Raw genomic sequence first — 17102 nt, 5'->3', positions numbered from 1 at the left:
AGCGGTTTATGCAACAGATACTTATTTTCTTATAGTTTGAGAGGCCACAAGTCCAAGGTCAAAGTGTCGGCAGGTTGGTTTCTTCTGAGGTGTCTCTCCTTGGCTTACAGATGGTCGTCTTCTTGCTGTGTCCTCACATGGTCTTCCCTCTTTGTGTGTCTGTGTCCTAATCTCCAGTCCCACTAGAATAGGGCCCATCCGCATGACCCCATTAATTACCTCTTTAAAGACCCAGTCTCCAAACAGGGTCACATTCTGTGACATTCTGAATTTGGTGGGGGACACAGTTCAGCCCATAACACTCTGCCCTCTGGATGCCTAGAATTCATGTCTTCCTTACATTGAAAAGTAAATTCCCCCTCGTCCCAACAGCCCCAAAGTCTTAATCTTATTCCAGTACTATATCTAAATCCAAAATCTCTATAAATCAAGTGAGGGTGAGACGTGAGGTATGATTTTATCCTGAGGCAAAAGCTCTACTCTAGCTGTGAACCTGTGAAATTAAACAAGTTATCTGTTTCCAAAACACAATGGTGGCTTAGGACAGACTTTTTCATGCCGAAAGGGAGAAACCAGAAAGAAGTGGTCACAGGTCCCAAGTGAGTACTTTGAAAGACAGGGTAGTGCTATAGACTATGTCAATCCCATTTTGATGTGACATTATTTCAACAGAAAAGCTATTTTTACAAGGTGGGAAGTGTCTGTCAGAGCAAAATGACACATTTGAATTTTCCATGTAACTTTTAACTGAAAAAAGGACAAATGCTGTCATATTTCAGTTCCTAGCATTATTCAAGAATAATGAATTTTCTATAAACATTCTTTAGCAAGCCACTAATTTGCACGATCCTGGAGAATTAATCTTTTAAAGAAATGACATTATTTTGTTCCTAAGTATCAGGATTTGACTTTACATCGTGTGTGTGTGTGTGTGCATGGATGAATTTATTTTCCATCTCATTTGCTTCCTACCAGATTCTTAGTAGTATGATCACATAAGCTTCCTCTGTCATCTTTGGCTCCATCACAATTCTCTTTCACCTCTAGCGACCTGTTATTCGTCTTGGTCAAGATTGCTATTTGCAAACAAGCTCCTAAACATCAAAGGAAGATTGTTAGTAAATTGTAGCTCTTGGAAAATCTGTAACACACTGCTGACTTTCCTGAACCTGGGGAAGAGCTGACTTTGAAAGTAGCTCCCAGGAGGACCCAGAGCCTGTCAATACCCAGGTGTGAGGAGCTGCCAGACTGCTGGGGAAGGAATTACCAGAGGCAGGGGAGAGCCCCACATGGCAAAGGTACCCAGGGAAATTGGTGAAAAGAATAAGGAGTGATACTTTCTGCAGGTTGATGCTGGGACCTCCATAAAGCTGCAGGCCTGCTGTCACTTCTCGTCTCTCTCTTGCTCAGGACACTACTTTTCTTTCCCACCATCCCAACCTTCTCCTGCAAACTTCTCAACTTCTTTTTCTAAAAAATACTTTATTTTTCAAAGCAGTTTGGGTTTCACAGCAAAACTGAGCAGAAAATACAGAGATTTCCCAAACCCCTCCCCTCTACACACATGCATGGCATCCCTCTAGCAGAATCCCCCACCAGGGTGGGACGTTTGTAACAATCAGTGAACCTGCACTGACCTACCATTACCAGCCAGAGCCCAGAGTTTACATTGAGGTTCACTTGGGTACTATACAATCTATGGGTTTAGACAAATGTATGATAGATCCAACCATCGTTACGGTGTCCTACAGAATAGGTTCACTGCTCTAAAACTCCTCTGAGGATCAGGCATACTTATACCTGCCACATGGCACAGTTCTGAAGCTTAAATGAGAAAGTGTGAGTGAAGGGTCTAGAAGACTTTCTGGCGGGCCCTCGGTAAGTGGCAATTATCAATACGACAGAGGCACACGGGGGCAGGCCGTGCCAGGGGTCTTGTAATACGGACCGTCTGCTCTCCCCAGGACTTTGTCAGGAACGGCAAGCCTTCCGTGTGTGTAATCATGTAAGGGAGAGGGGCACCTGGAGGCTCAGTTGGTTTAGCATCTGCCTTCGGCTTGGGTCAGGATCTCAGGGTCCTGGGAGCAAGCCCTGTTAGGCTTCTCCCTCTCCTTCTCCTTCTGCACGCGCTCTCGGTCTCTCAAAAAAAATGATGAAATCTTAAAAAATACATAAATACACATGTAAGGGAAAAAGCTAGACCACCTGGAGTAGAGTGAAACCTGACAAAAAGAACAACCCAAATTCATACCTTTAAACTGGCGTGAGGGGACAGTGCTCAGGACTGTTGAGCTGCACCTCCCTGCTCACGGAGGGATGGGATGAGTGTGGTGGATTAAACAGCAGATGCACCCAAGAGTCTTTGGCTCTCGTTTCCAAAGCCTGAGCCTCAGAGGTGGGAAAGAATTCAGGGTACGGGGGTGTGTGTGCCTTGGCCAGAGCAGGAGGGAGAGTAGAGCTGCCCCAGGACCAGAGGGCGACCGTCTCCAAGGTCCATGTGGCTGGGGGTGGGGTGGGGTGGCTACAGAACCTTCTCAGGTGGGGCCTGGTGTGGGGGTGAGTCTGCCACACCCTGAACCCGCATAAGTCCCAGAGAGGCTGGGGACACTGGGTCAAGATGGAGACTAAAGTCCTGTGCCACCAGAGGGATGCATGCTTCAGTTGAGTTATAGGAAAATGAGAAGAATGCCCTTCCTCTCCCACACTGGAGCAGGTGGACCAGGATTCGCACCAGCCCTTTCGTCCTGACTCCCAGGCTGACGGTGCCCTTGCTAATGACAGCTTCCCTGCCATGAGCCCAGCCTCCCACCCTGTACACTTCATTCAGAGGTTTGCCTCCATTTTTGTGATCCGAGTCCTCAGACGCCTTTGATTCTGGGGCTTCCATGCAAGTCCCGGGTCAAGGGCTCCTGGTCTTAGCATCTCATCTGGCTCTCTGTAGCTCACTAGTCATTTATTGCCAGGCTGCCCCTCTGAAGGCTTGCTTCGTTGGAATCTTTGTGACTGATGATGTGGGCAGCCAGACCACCCTCAAGTTAATTACCGCCCCCCTCCCCACCCCAGAACTGAGCAAGACCAGGAGACAGCCGTGCAATCCCTCTCTGAATAGAACTGGCATTTGCTCTACTTGGAAGTGATGACGTTTAACACCTGCTGGATTTTTCAGACAGGAGTTAATTAGTAAAATTGATGTTTATATAAGGCAAGAAAAAGCAGAGGCTCAGATATAAAGCCATTATTTTATTTCTTAAACTACATTTCATGTCATGGTATATGAATTCCTCTGAAATGTCAAATACATGAGAGGCTTTAAGAAAAATCGGTACCAAACTTCCTCTGTATAATATTCAAAGTTAAATAATTCCAATCCCAACCTAGAGTCAGCTGCCTGAGTTTACTCTTAGGTGCCTGAAACTTTCCCACTGTCATCTTTTGCTTTCGCTATTTTATTTATTCGCCACCCCAACTCTTTCTAATAAAAGCTGCTTCTACTCATTTTTGGGGTCTCATTTAAATGTTACCACCCTCTCAAACAAAACTTTCTCGAGCCGGCTTGTCCTCTCAGTGCCTGGAGCGGAGCACCACCATCCATCACCGTGATGCTTCTAGGCTTCTTGTTGTCCTCACCACCATAGACCTTGTACTCTTGTATTCAAGTAGCAGTGAATGTGTTTTCTTCCTTTCTAGACTGCCAACTTTTTTGAGGATGAGGAATTTGTTAGGTTCATTTTTGTAACCTCAGGGCAGCTAGGAAAGGGGTTTCCACTCAGTAGATATTTAATGAATTGAAATGCAAAAATGAAAAACAAACCAACAACCCAGCATCCACTGCTTTCTCAGTCAGTATCTTGGAACCCAAATGGTGGTGTCCTTTCTAGAGTCAAACGTCCTCACTTGCAAAGACTCCAGGTCTCAAGAATTCTTTTGAAGGATGTGTTTATTTCCAAATGGAAACAACCTAGTTTTTTTCCTCCCTAATTATGTACTCATTATAAAATATCAAACTTTGGGGTGCCTGGGTTGTGCAGTAAGTTCAATGTCCAGCTCTTGATTTCAGTTCAAGTCATGATCCCAGGGTCCTGGGATGGAGCCCTGCCTTGGGCTCCCCACTCGCTGGGGAGTCTCCTTGTCTCCCTCTCCCTTTGCCCTTCCAATCCTTTCCCGACCCCGCTCAAACTCATACATGGGCTCACTCTCTAAAATAAATAAGTCTACAAAAAAATACAACAAAATACCCAAAATTCACAGGAAAATATAAAGTTAAAAATCAACTGTAAATTGAGTTATTTCAATAAGATAATTAAGATTTTTGTTTATATTTTTTAAAGTTTTATTCCATGAAAGAAAAAAAAAACAACCTAGCAGTTCTCGTGTTAATAATGTCTTTTAAAAAAATCAGTATTTAGTGGAGGTATTTCCAAACTACTTTTTTATTATGGAATGTAGTCCAACTGAGAGAATAATATAACACACACTCTCATCTATCACCAGCTTATGAAATAAAACAAAAATATGTGGTTGAAGTGCTCTGGTACCTCTCCCCAGTAATCACTCTTATGAATTTGGTTTTTTATTCCCACAAATCTTCATACCTTTTAAAACACATGTACATATCTCTAAGCAATCCACAGAACTATTTTCTATTTAAAAGTATTTATAAATGGCATCCTATGTGTATCCTCCTGAACTGTTTTTCTGAGCAGCTCACTGCTATAGTGTTCTACTGTATATATTCCCCCCTATTTATCTTCTGCCCTATTATTGCAGAGCTGATTATTTCCAATATATATATATATTTTTTTTTATGATAGTCACAGAGAGAGAGAGAGGTAGAGACACAGGCAGAGGGAGAAGCAGGCTCCATGCACCGGGAGCCTGACGTGGGATTTGATCCTGGGTCTCCAGGATCGCGCCCTGGGCCAAAGGCAGGCGCCAAACTGCTGCGCCACCCAGGGATCCCAATATTTTGTTATTGTTGTAACTATGTACCATGATGCTATGAATATATCTCTTGAGCAAGCGTTCCTGAAGGGTGCACACTAGGAACAGAAGTGGTTGGTATCAGATTACACATGCCCTTCACTTTTACCTTCCCTTTCTTTTAAATAGGACAACAACAGGAAGATATTCGAGGCCCTGTTCATTCACCGTAACTTCACCCAAATCAAGCACAAGCCCATGAGAGATGCTGTCACTCTTTATTCAAGAAATATGAGTTCTCTTGTGAGACTGTTTCCAGGTGATCCTCAAGATCATCAGCGCCTTAAAGGTCAGATACACACCTTGAGAGCACAGTAGGGACTTGATTTTGCTGTGGAGGACCGCAGACCGTGGTCAGTCCAGACCAGCAGACAGGTGCCGTGGCTGGCAGCAGAGGAGATGCCCCATCAGTGGCAGGGCAGCCAGAGCCAGGCGTTTTGCTCATCCTGGGAATTCTGGTGAGAGCACAGGCACAGGGTTTGTACGCGGGTCAGCACAGCCTGAGATGCCAGTTCGGGGCCCGGTGGATCTGCCTGTCACAAACGGGGGCCACCGGGTGCCTGGGTGGCTCAGTGGTTGAGCATCTGCCTTTGCTACAGGTCATGATCCCAGGATTCTGGGATCAAGTCCCACATCGGACTACCCGTGGGGAGCCTGCGTCTCCATCTGCCTATGTCTCGGCCTCTCTCTGTGTCTCTCATGAATCAGTAAATAAAATCTTTAAAAACAAAAACAAACAAACAAAACAAGAGCCACTCTGAGTGGTATGGGTGCAGGAGAGGAGCTGGAAACTGCCGTTACCACCAGTCATCCACTGCTCTGTGGATGGGAAGCCTTTGTCAACCACCACTCAGGAAGCAGCGGTCCTGGGGACTGATGCTCATACCCTCCTCCCTGGGGTAGGCACTGCAGGACTCAAAAGTGGCTTCCAACTTACCACTGTTTATACGTCTAGCATAATTATGGCTTTCTTGTAATTGCTTTCAAAGTGGTGATGCACAAATTAATCCTTGGCTCACCAAAAGATAGCACAAACTGACAGGAAAGCTGCATTCTGGGACTGTGTCCCATGAGAGTTTAGAAGAACCCCTGAGATGACGCCTGGTGGACCATAAGCAAAGAAAGGATCAGCAGGCTGTGTTCCTCCAGCTGGAGAACACTTCACAGGGCAGGGCAGGACTTACGTTTCATACTTTTCATCTTTGTGCAAAGACGAAGCACCTCTACTGTAGAACAAGCTGCCAGAACTAAATTCAAGAATCCTCTTTCAAGTCAAGCAGGAGCAGTTAGGATGCTCCAACACTCGTTCTGGAGATGAAAAGAGGTTGTTTTGTTTTGTTTCAGAGAGGAAGGGTGGATGAGAAGCCAGGAGATTTGCTTTTGATCCCATTTCTATTTTTGATTACTTGTCTGATTGTGAGCAAGTTTTGGTTTCTGCATTTCAGGGTGTCCCTCCCTTTGTGACATTCTGTCATCCTCTTGCCCCAAAAAGATTAGAGTCCAGTATAATGCATCAGGTGGCAACAAAACCAATGAGATGACTTAGCAAATTCATAAAATATGAGACACTGTCCCCTGACTTCCTGAGATAACAACCTAATGGCTTGATTGTGATGAAAAAAAAAAAAAAAACAGAGAAAAACAGTAATAGAGTTTTCATACTAGTATAGGAGAATTTATGACCAAATGGCTCCTCTGATAGTTGTCTTCAAAAGAGGAAGGCAGGCTGACCTTGCAGGCCATCACCCACCAACACTGCTAATCATCTGTTACATACATTAACAGATTTCTCCAGGGTGTTTATTCACACTTTGCAGACAGATTGATTTGTGTTGCTCAAGTGAGCTGTGCATGGAGGAGAATTTTTTTTAGCACCAGTGGGGAAAAAAATATGACACATTAAATAAGCCTGAAAGTGATCTGGTCATTTTCCAGGAAAAAAGATGCAGGGTCTCATGTTGAGTTTTTCTTTACCATGTTGGCAGCCTGCTGGTGACCCCCTGCAAAGTAGTTGTTCTGGGTGAACTGTCCCTAAGTGGTACAGGTGGTAGTGGGGAGTGGCAGGGCCGAGGCTGGAGGCAAAGAGAAGTTCTACCTTTCCCAGTAGTCAAGGAGGCCATGGGCCACAGGACCCATTTAACTGGCCCAACCGATGTCAGCTGTGCCCCGTCTCGACATGTAGCATCTGAGGTGGTGATACTCCTACTGTGCCACACGGCTGGACCATGGTGGGAAATCTCGGGAAATCTCTGAGCAAAACAGTCTTCGGGAAAGCTGGCTCTGGCCAGAAGTTAGCTAGTTGTTGGGAAGAGGCACCTGGGAAAGAAGTAGTCTTATCAAGATACTAAGGCTTTAAGAAGCAAGAAAAATGTACCCGTAGTCCAGCTCATCTACAAAGTCCCTGTAAGATGCAGAGATAAGTATCCAAATCTGAGATGCAGACAAAATGAAGCTCTGGTCCAAAGAAATGCAGGGAGAGGGCGGCAGAGGTCCTACCAGTCGCTAATCAGTCACCACTTTGCCGGGGAGGCTGAGGGACCAACAGCCAGTCTTAGGCTTGTTCTCTACACCTATGCAGGGAAGACCTGTCCTCTGGAAATTCTCTACCAATGTCCTGTGGAAGGAGCAAGGCTGCTTAGGAATTCTTCCTGCCCTGAAGCCCGCAGCTGATACAGAGAGGCAATGTGGAAAAAGGTAGAGAGCAGCAAAAAAATTTACAGTGTTTTAGAAAATCTACTACATTTGTGAATGAACCACAGAGGACTCAAAATGGAAAGGATTTCACAGACTAGGGCTCCAATGGTTTTAAAGCATAAAGGTCCCTTCTAAAAAAAAAAAAAAAAAAAAAAAAAAAAAAGCAGCCTCCTTGTGGCAGTACTTTTGATATCGACTCAGAAGATAAAGAGTGATATAAAGAATTCAGTAATACACTTACATTCATTTTATCTTCCGAGCCCAAAGATGTGTATGCACACTTGAAAACTAGCAGTAGACAAGTACGTGACGTTCCATGTTCAGTCTCTACAGTGTTCCTGGGCTGGACCTGGATTCAGAGGCTTCTGGCAGAGGTTCTGAGTTATCACCCAGAGGCAGCTAAAGACTGGGGGAAGGGACATGACGCAACCCCCTCTAAACAGCCAGTTATTGGGGGAGAATCTGGCATCCCCACACTGCCAGGGGACCTCTCTCTGGGGGACCCTGAATGAGGCTCTTTCCTTTCCATGAGTAGGTGAGCCCAGGGTAGGGTGAGGACAAACTGGCTCTCTCGGCAGCGAGAGAATGTCCTGCTATACTGGTCTGTGCTAGCTTTCTCTCCCTGCTGCCTTGTATCCTATCCTTCCCAGCCAGCCAGAGGCATCCACATTGCCTTGGGGGAACTAGGATTATTAAAGCAGGAATAGAAAGGCAAAGAGGTACTTTGCTTTTTTCTTTCAAAGTAGGTTGTGAAAGCCCTCCTTGGGAACATGTTTTGGATGCCAGAGCTTTTATATGAAGAAGACTTGTAGAAAGGGAGGACCCCAAAGGCACCTAGAAAGAAAATAGAGAAAGTCCTGGATTCACCTGTCCCTAGGACACCTGTGTTGGGAGAGGTGGGGTGAGTGGCACAGAATAACCTGGGAGCCTGGGGGACCCAAATGGAAGAAGAGCAGTTTGCACTGAGAAGCAGGCCTGCCTTCATCACGCTGGGAGCCCATGCTTGCTGGAAACTTGCGGCCACTCAGGGTCACATCATCCATGCTGAGGCCATGTTCTCTGGGGGCCTCCTGCCAGCAGATTTGCATGGCACCGTGGGTCTTCTGCAGGATGCCTACCTGTGCCCTGAGATATGGGTGAGCCTCATCCAAACTACCCCCCAGGACGTTCTCATGTTAAAGGCCCAGGGATCTCAGATACTCCCTCCAGCAGGTGGGCCCCAGCCACGTGGTGGTACGCAGTCACCCCAGCATCTTCTTCCTGTACTTGGGAAGAGTACATATGACCTGGAATCTGAATATACATATTGCCCTGTAAGGGCATCTGGGGCCATATTCCCCCTAAGAGGCAACAGAATGCAACTGACAATGTGGGGGAGCCCCGAGTTCCTGTCCTGGCTCTGCTGTGCGCCTTAGTCAAATTATACCTGAGACTTAGTTTCTCAGTTAAGAATGGAGATAAAAATTCAGGTCTCCTAGCATTTCCGAAAAGATCAAGTGGACAGGTTACGTGAGTTCTTTTGGTTAAAGTACAAGATGCTAATCAAATGTTAGCTATTGCTCCTTTGATATTCTAAGAAGTGCCCGTAAAATACTTGAAATATAAATTCAGCAGACATATCTTGAGTAGTGGTGTCGGGTAATGCTTACTGTGCTTAATATTTTAAAAAAATAGAATAATAATCTTGAAACACCATCTTAAAATTCTTCTTACTTATTTTAGTCAAAGATTGAAGGATGAGAATCTTTATATTAAAGAACTCCTAACATAAAGAATTGTTTATATTAAAGAACAAGAATGAATAAACAGAAGTTTGAGATAGAAACAGATGTCTGGAGACAGGAGAATCTAATATGCATAAGGTTGCTGTGCTTACAGATGACCTGGCCAGACCCTTTAAAACCATGTGATGATGGAGAAAGGTAGCACTGTGCATCAGCACGTAGCTCAGTCCATGCTTGGTGTCAGGTGGAACTGGGTAAGCAGGGATGAGGAGCTGACTTCATCTCCAGTGTTGGGGTTAGGGGGACACTCACAGTCGGCATGGACGTGAGCAGATCCCCCTAGAAAGGGGCTCCAGCAACGAAATGGAGGCCATCCTCCACTCAACCAAGAGGGTCCAAGGATCCAGCTCCTGTCTGCCTGCCTTGTGGGGTTCATCTTCTGATGCTCCTGGTCTCCCAACAATCTCTCAGGCAGGACACAAGCAAGAGCCGACAAGTGTAGGATCTGGAGCCAAAAGGCAGAATTTGGAATGCTCCAGCTGCTCCTTGCTCCCTATGCAGCCTTTGGGCAAACCCTCAGCCTCTTGTTTTCTTCAGTGGTAAAATAGGAAGAGTTTGTATTAGCTTCTTATTGCTGCTGCAATATATTATAACACACTTATGGTTTCAAAGCCACAAATTTGTTATTTGAGAGAGAGGGGCCTGATGGCAGAAGAGTAGGGGTCCTCAACTCACCTGGCCCCAAAAGCTTACCTAGGTAACTTTCAAAGCATCCTGAACACCTACAAATTTGACCAGAGACTTAAAGAGAGAACAGCTGGAATGCTACAGAGAGAAGTTTTCACTTCTAACAAGGTAGGAAGGCAAAAAATAAATAAATAAATAGAAAAGAATAAAGTGGGGGAGGGGCACCACAAGGAGCCAGGCAGTGAAAGCCCCCAGGGCACGAAAGCCCAGCCTTGGAGAAGCGGGAACTTTAAAAATCTGCGCTGGAGTTTTCCTGGATGGAAAAGCGCTTAGCAGGGAAACTGGGCAGAATCGCAGGAGGGGCAGTGAAGCCTCCAGATTCCCAGAGTCACAATAATAGGAGGGGCGCCGGTGGGGGTGGGGGGTGGGGGGGAGGGAAGCTCACCACAAACCGCAGTCTGATATCGGTAAAGGGCTGGAGCACTGCAGCCCTGGGACATTTGGGAAAAGCCAGTCAGTTAGGCAGGCTGGCTCTGGATGGAGGCGGCTGTACCCCGTTCCCTTTGGGGGAAGCGGTCCCCGGGAATATGGGTCTAGAAGCACAGGGCCTCGGATCCCAGGGTACCCGAGCAGACAAAGCCAGCCATCCTGAGTTCCCCTGGGGACAGGTGGAAGCGGGGAGGGCACAGGACACCGAGAACTCTCCCCCAAGCTGTGCAGACCAGTACACCTGCACCTGTCCTGGGAGCATCCAGGCCAGTGCAGACTGGGAGACTGCAGTTAGTTACTTGTGGGGAGCTTGGCTCCAGAGCTGGAAATCTGGCCACTGCCATTGTCGTTTTTCTTCCTTCTTTCACCTCGTGCTGGGAGGGGCGGGGCCGCCAGGGCACAGAGGCCTCACGGGGTAAACAGCCACCACTGACCCCAGGACCTGGCAGGGGGCGGGGCAGCTCCCCCAGGCACACACACCTGAGAATCAGGGCAGCAGGCCCACCCACAGAAGAACTGCTAGAAGGACAAAGGAAGAGCAAGTTCTTGACCAAGCAGTGCTGGAAAGTTCCAGGACTGAGGGAAAATAGTATATAGAACTAGAGAGTCCTTTGTTTTGTTTTGTTTTTCTTTTTCCATTAGGACTTGTTTTTGTATCAGACTAAAAATTTCCATTATCTTTTCTCTTTTCCCACCTTAACTACAATATTTTACCAGCTCTTCATTTTAAAGTTTTTCCTTTTTGACTTTCATATTTCTACAATTACATGTCTTAGATATATTTTTCACTTCTGGATTCTCTTCAATGTATTCAATTTAATTTTGGTAGATATACAAGATGTGCGTATTTTTTTTTTTCTGCCTTGTTTTGTTTTACAATAGTGGAAGTTAGTACCTTCTAAAACATGACCAACATACACCCAGAACCAAGTGGACTATCATGCTGTTCATTCTCTGAGATTATATTCTTCCTTCCCATTTTGCTTCCCTCTTTTATCTTATTTATGTTTTTGTGGTCAATGTTGGGCCTTTCTAGAAGTATTGCTGGTTTATATAAATTTGGGATTGAGCATCATCTAACATACATAACAAAATACACTCAGAACCAAGAGGATCATCCTCTAGGACCCCTCAGGTAGACTACAGTCTCTCTCCACTACCACTTCCTCACCATGACCATCCCTTTTTTCTTTTTTCCTTTCTTTTTCTTCTTGTTTTTGGCTTTTTATTTTTACTACTTTGTTTTAAAATTTGATTTTCACTTTAGTGTCCTTTTGTTTTATTTTGTTCTGTTCTTTTTCTTTTATTTTCTGGTCTCTGACCTCTTCAGAATCATCTATGGTGTATTTTACTTAGGTTGTGGTTGATATTTTTGACTCAGCCTGCTCATACTCTGCACTGGACAAAATGACTAAAAGGAAGAACTCACCACAAAAGAAAGAACCGGAAACAGTACTCTGTGCCACAGAGTTACAGAATTTGGAATTAAATATGATGTCAGAAATTCAATTCAGAAGTACAATTATAAAGCCAGTGGCTCTGGAAAAAGGTGTAAAGGACTCTAGAGACTTCGTTACTGCAGAATTGAGATCTAATCAGGCTGAAATTAAAAACAGATTAAATGAGATGCAATCCAAACTGGATGTCCTAACTGCTAGGGTTAATGAGGCAGAAGAGAGAGCGAGTGACAGAAGACAAGTTGATAGTAAGGAAGGAAGTTGAAGAAAAAAGAGAAAAAAATAATTAAGAGCCCACGAGGAAAGGCTTAGGGAAATAAATGATAGCTTGAGAAGAAAGAGTATACACCTAATTTGGATTCCAGAAGAGGCTGAGAGAGAGAGAGGACCACAAAGTATATTTGAACAAATCATAGCTGAGAACTCCCCAAATCTGAGGAAGGAAACAGATCCAAGAGATAGAGAGGACGCCCCTCCCCAAATCAATAAAAACCATTCAACACCTCGACATTTGATAGTGAAACTTCCACATTTCAAAGACAAAGAGAAAATTCTTAAAAGCAGCATGAGACAAGAGATTCTTAACTTATTTGGGGAGAAATGTCAGACTAACAGTAGACCTCTCCACAGAGAGGGCTGGCCAGAAACGGCTGGCATGATATATACAGGGTATTAGATGAGAAGAACATGCAGCCAAGAATACTTTATCCAGCAAGGCTGTCGTTCAGAATAGAAGGAGAGAGAAAGAGCTTCCAGGATAGGCAGAAACTGAAAGAATATGTGACTACCAAACTGGGTCTGCAAGAAATATTAAGGGAAACCCTGTAAAAGAAAGAGGGAGCCCAAAGAAACAATCCAGAAAAACAGGGACTGAATAGGTAATACAATGACACTAAATCCATATCTTTCAATAGTTATTCTGAACGTGAATGGGCTAAATGATCCCATCAAAAGACGCAGGGTATCGGACTAGATAAAAAAAGCAAGACCCATCTATATGCTGTTACAAGAGACTCATTTTGGACCTAAGGATACCTTCAGCCTGAAAATAAAGGGGTGGAGAAACATTTACCATTCAAATGGTCCTCAAAAGAAAGCTGGGGTAGCAATCCTCATATCAGATAAAGTGTGTACCAAAGACTGTAGTAAGAGATGAAGAAGGGCACTATATCATACCTAAAGGGTCTATCCAACAAGAAGACCTAACAAACATGAATATTTATGCCCCTAATGTGGGAGCTGCCAAGTATATCAATCAAAGTAAAGACACACTTAGATAATAATACACTAATAGTAGGAGACTTCAACACGGCACTTTCTGCAAATGACAGATCTTCTAAGCAGAACATCACCAAAGAAACAAGGGCCTTAAATGATACACTGGACCAAAGAGATTTCACAGATATATACAAAACTTTCCATCCAAACATAAATATACATTCTTCTCAAGTACACATGGAACTTTCTCCAGATTAGACCACATACTGGGTCACAAATCAGGTCTCAACCAATACCAAAAGATTGGGATTGTCCCCTGCATATTTTCAGACCACAATGCTTTGCAACTAGAACTCAAGCACAAGAAGAAACTTGGAAGAAACTCAAACACATGGAGAGTAAAGAGCATCCTACTAAAAGATGAATGGGTTAACTAGGAAATTAGAGATTTTATTAAAAAGAGTCATGGAAATGAATGAAAAGGAAGATACAACTATACAAAATCTTTGGGATACAATAAAAGCAGTCCTAAGAGGGAAATACATCACAATACAAGCATCCCTCAAAAAATAAAAAAACGGGATCCCTGGGTGGCGCAGCGGTTTGGCGCCTGCCTTTGGCCCAGGGTGCGATCCTGGAGACCCGGGATCGAATCCCACGTCAGGCTCCCGGTGCATGGAGCCTGCTTCTCCCTCTGCCTGTGTCTCTGCCTCTCTCTCTCTCTCTCTCTGTGACTGTCATAAAAATATATATATATATATATATATATATATATATATATATATATAAATTAAAAAACCCTCAAATACACAAGATAACCTCCTACCTAAAGGAATTGGAGAAAGAACAGCAAGTAAAGCCTACACCAAACAAAAGAAGAGAGATAATAGAGATTCAAGCAGAACTCAATGAAATAGAGACCAAAAGAACTGTAGAACATTTCAACAAAACCAAGAGTTGGTTCTTTGAAAGAATTAATAAGATAGATAACCCCTAGCCAGCCTTATTAAAAAGAGACAAGACTCAAATTAATAAAATCACGAATGAAGGAGGAGAGATCACAACAATACCAAGAAAGTACAAGCGAGTTTAAAAATGTATTATGAGCAGCTATATGCCAACAAATTAGGCAATCTAGAAGAAATGGATGCATTTCTGGAAAACCACAAACTACCAAAACTGGAACAGGAAGAAATACAAAACCTGAACAGGCCAAGAGCCAGCAAGGAAATTGAAGGAGTCATGAAAAACCTCCCAAGACACAAAAGTCCAGGGCCAGAGGGCTTCCCAGGAGAATTCTATCAAACGTTTAAAGAAGAAATAATACCTAGTCTACTAAAGCTGTTTCGAAGGATAGAAAGGGACGGAATACTTCCAAGCTCATTTTATGAAGCTAGCATTATCTTGGTTCCAAAATCAGACAAAAACCCCACCAAAAAAGAGAATTATAGACCAATATCCCTGATTAACTCGGATGCAAAAATTCTCAACAAGATACTAGCCAAAAGGATCCAACAATACATTAAGAAGATTATTCACCATGACCAAGTGGGTTTTATCCCCAGGATGCGAGGGTGGTTCAACACTTGCAAAACAATCAACGTGATAGATTACATCAATAAGAGAAAAAACAAGAACCATATGATCCTCTCAATAGATGCAGAGAAAGCATTTCACAAAATACAGCATCCATTCCTGATTAAAACTCTTCGAAGTGTAGGGATAGAGGAAATATTCCTCAATATCTTAAAAGCCATTTATGAAAAGCCCACAGAGAATATCATTCTCAATGGGGAAAAAACAGAGCTTTTCTCCTAAGATCAGGAACAGGACAGGGGTGTCCACTCTCACCAGTGTCAATCATCATAGTACTAGAAGTCCTAGCCTCAGCAGTCAGACAATGAAAAGAAATAAAAGGCAGTCGAATTGTCAGAGAAGTCAAACTCTCTCTCTTTGCAGATGACATGATACTGTATATAGAAAACCCCAAAGGACTCCACCACAAGATTGCTAGAACTCATACAGCAATTCAGCAATGTGGCAGGATACAAAATCAACACACAGAAATCAGTGGCATTTCTATACACTAACAAGGAGACTGAAGAAAGAGAAATTAAGGAGTCAATCCCATTTACAATGCACCCAAAACCATAAGGTACCTAGGAATAAATTTAACCAAAGAGGTAAAGGATCTATACCCTAAACACTACAGAACAGATCTGAAAGAAATTAAGGAAGACAGGAGATGGAAAAACACTCCACGCTCATGGATTGGAAGAATAAATATGGTGAAAATGTCTATGCTACCCAGGGCAATGTACACGTTCAACACAATCCCTATCAAAATACCATGGCCTTTCTTCACAGAGTTGGAACAGATAATCTTAAGATTTGTATGGAATCAGAAAAGACCCTAAATAGCCAGAGAAATATTGAAAATCAATGCCGTTGGCATCACCATGCCGGATTTCAAGCTGTATTACAAAGCTGTGATCATCAAGACAGTAGCGTACTGGCACAAACACAGACACACAGATCAATGGAACAGAATAGAGAACCCAGAAATGGGCCCTCAACTTTATGGTCAACTAATATTCAACAAAGCAGGAGAGAATATCCACTGGAAAAAGAACAGTCTCTTCAATAAATGGTATTGGGAAAATTGGACAGCCACGTGCAGAATGAAACTGGACCATTCTCTTACACCAGACACAAAGATAAACTCAAAATGGTTGAAAGATCTAAATGTGAGACAGGAATCCATCAAAATCTTAGAGGAGAACACAAGCAATAAGTTTTTTGAACTTGGCTACAGTAACTTCCTGCAGGATACATCTAGGAAGGCAAGGGAAACAAAAGCAAAAATGAACTATTGGGACTTAATCAGAATAAAAAGCTTCTGCACAGCAAAAGAAACAGTCAACAAGACTAAAAGACAACTTAAAGAATGGGAGAAGATCTTTGCAAATGACATATCAGATTAAGGGCTAGTATCCAAGATCTATAAGGAACTGATTAAACTCAACACCCAAGAAACAAAAAATCGAATCATGACATGGGCAGATGACATGAACAGAAATTTCACCAAAGACGACATACACATGGCCAAGAGGCACATGAGAAAATGCTCTGTGTCACTCATCAGGGAAATACAAATCAAATCCACAATGAGATATCACCTCACACCAGTGAGAATGGTGAAAATTAACAAAGACAGGGGTGCTTGGGTGGCTCAGCGGTTGAGCATCTGCCTTCGGCTCAGGTCTTAATCCTAGGGTCCTGGGATAGAGTCCCACATGGGGCTTCCCACAGGGAGCCTGCTTCTCCCTCTGCTTGTGTCTGCCTTCTCTCTGTGTCTCTCATGAATAAATAAATAAAATATTTAAAGAAAAGGAACAAAACAGGAAACAACACATGTTGGAGGGGATGTGGAGAAGGGGGAACCCTCTTGCATGGCTGGTGGGAATGTGAACTGGTGCAGCCACTCTGGGAAATAGTGTGGAGGTTCGTCAAGAAGTTAAAAATAGAGCTACTCTATGATCCAGCAATTGCACTACTGGGTATTTACCCCACAGATACAGATACAGTGAAATGCCGGGACACCTGCACCCCAATGTTCATAGCAGCAATGTCCACAATAGCCAAACTGTGGAAGGAGCCTCGGTGTCCTTTGACAGATGAAGATGTGATCTATATATACAATGGAATATTACTCAGCCATCAGAAATACCATTTGCTTCGACTTGAATGGAACTGGAGGTATTATGCTGAGCGAAGTAAGTCTATCGGAGAAGGACAATCATCATATGGTTTCACTCATATGGGGATTATAAAAAATAGTGAAAGGGATTAT

The 17102-nt window shown here is 43.7% G+C and overlaps 1 protein-coding gene across 7 annotated transcripts in view; it reads right to left on the bottom strand.

Annotated features, from left to right (window-relative positions):
- The window catches only part of GNG4 (G protein subunit gamma 4), an 80885-nt gene that overhangs the window by 53087 nt on the left and 10696 nt on the right, over positions 1–17102 (bottom strand). For 2 of the 7 annotated variants that reach the window (XM_038533850.1, XM_038533848.1), the window contains exon 1: positions 973–1048. The exons of 4 other annotated variants lie outside the window; for them this stretch is intronic. The gene's annotated coding sequence lies outside the window, so the exon portion shown is untranslated. Of the gene's footprint in view, positions 1–972; positions 1049–17102 lie in introns of those variants that run through there. One more of the 7 variants, XM_038533845.1, reaches the window with a different exon arrangement.

The sequence above is a fragment of the Canis lupus genome, chromosome 4, assembly GCF_011100685.1.
Source record: "Canis lupus familiaris isolate Mischka breed German Shepherd chromosome 4, alternate assembly UU_Cfam_GSD_1.0, whole genome shotgun sequence".
In the NCBI taxonomy this organism is placed as follows: Eukaryota; Metazoa; Chordata; class Mammalia; order Carnivora; family Canidae; genus Canis; species Canis lupus.
The sequence above is the reverse complement of the archived record's forward strand: the minus strand, read 5'-3'. Positions and strand labels throughout refer to the sequence as shown.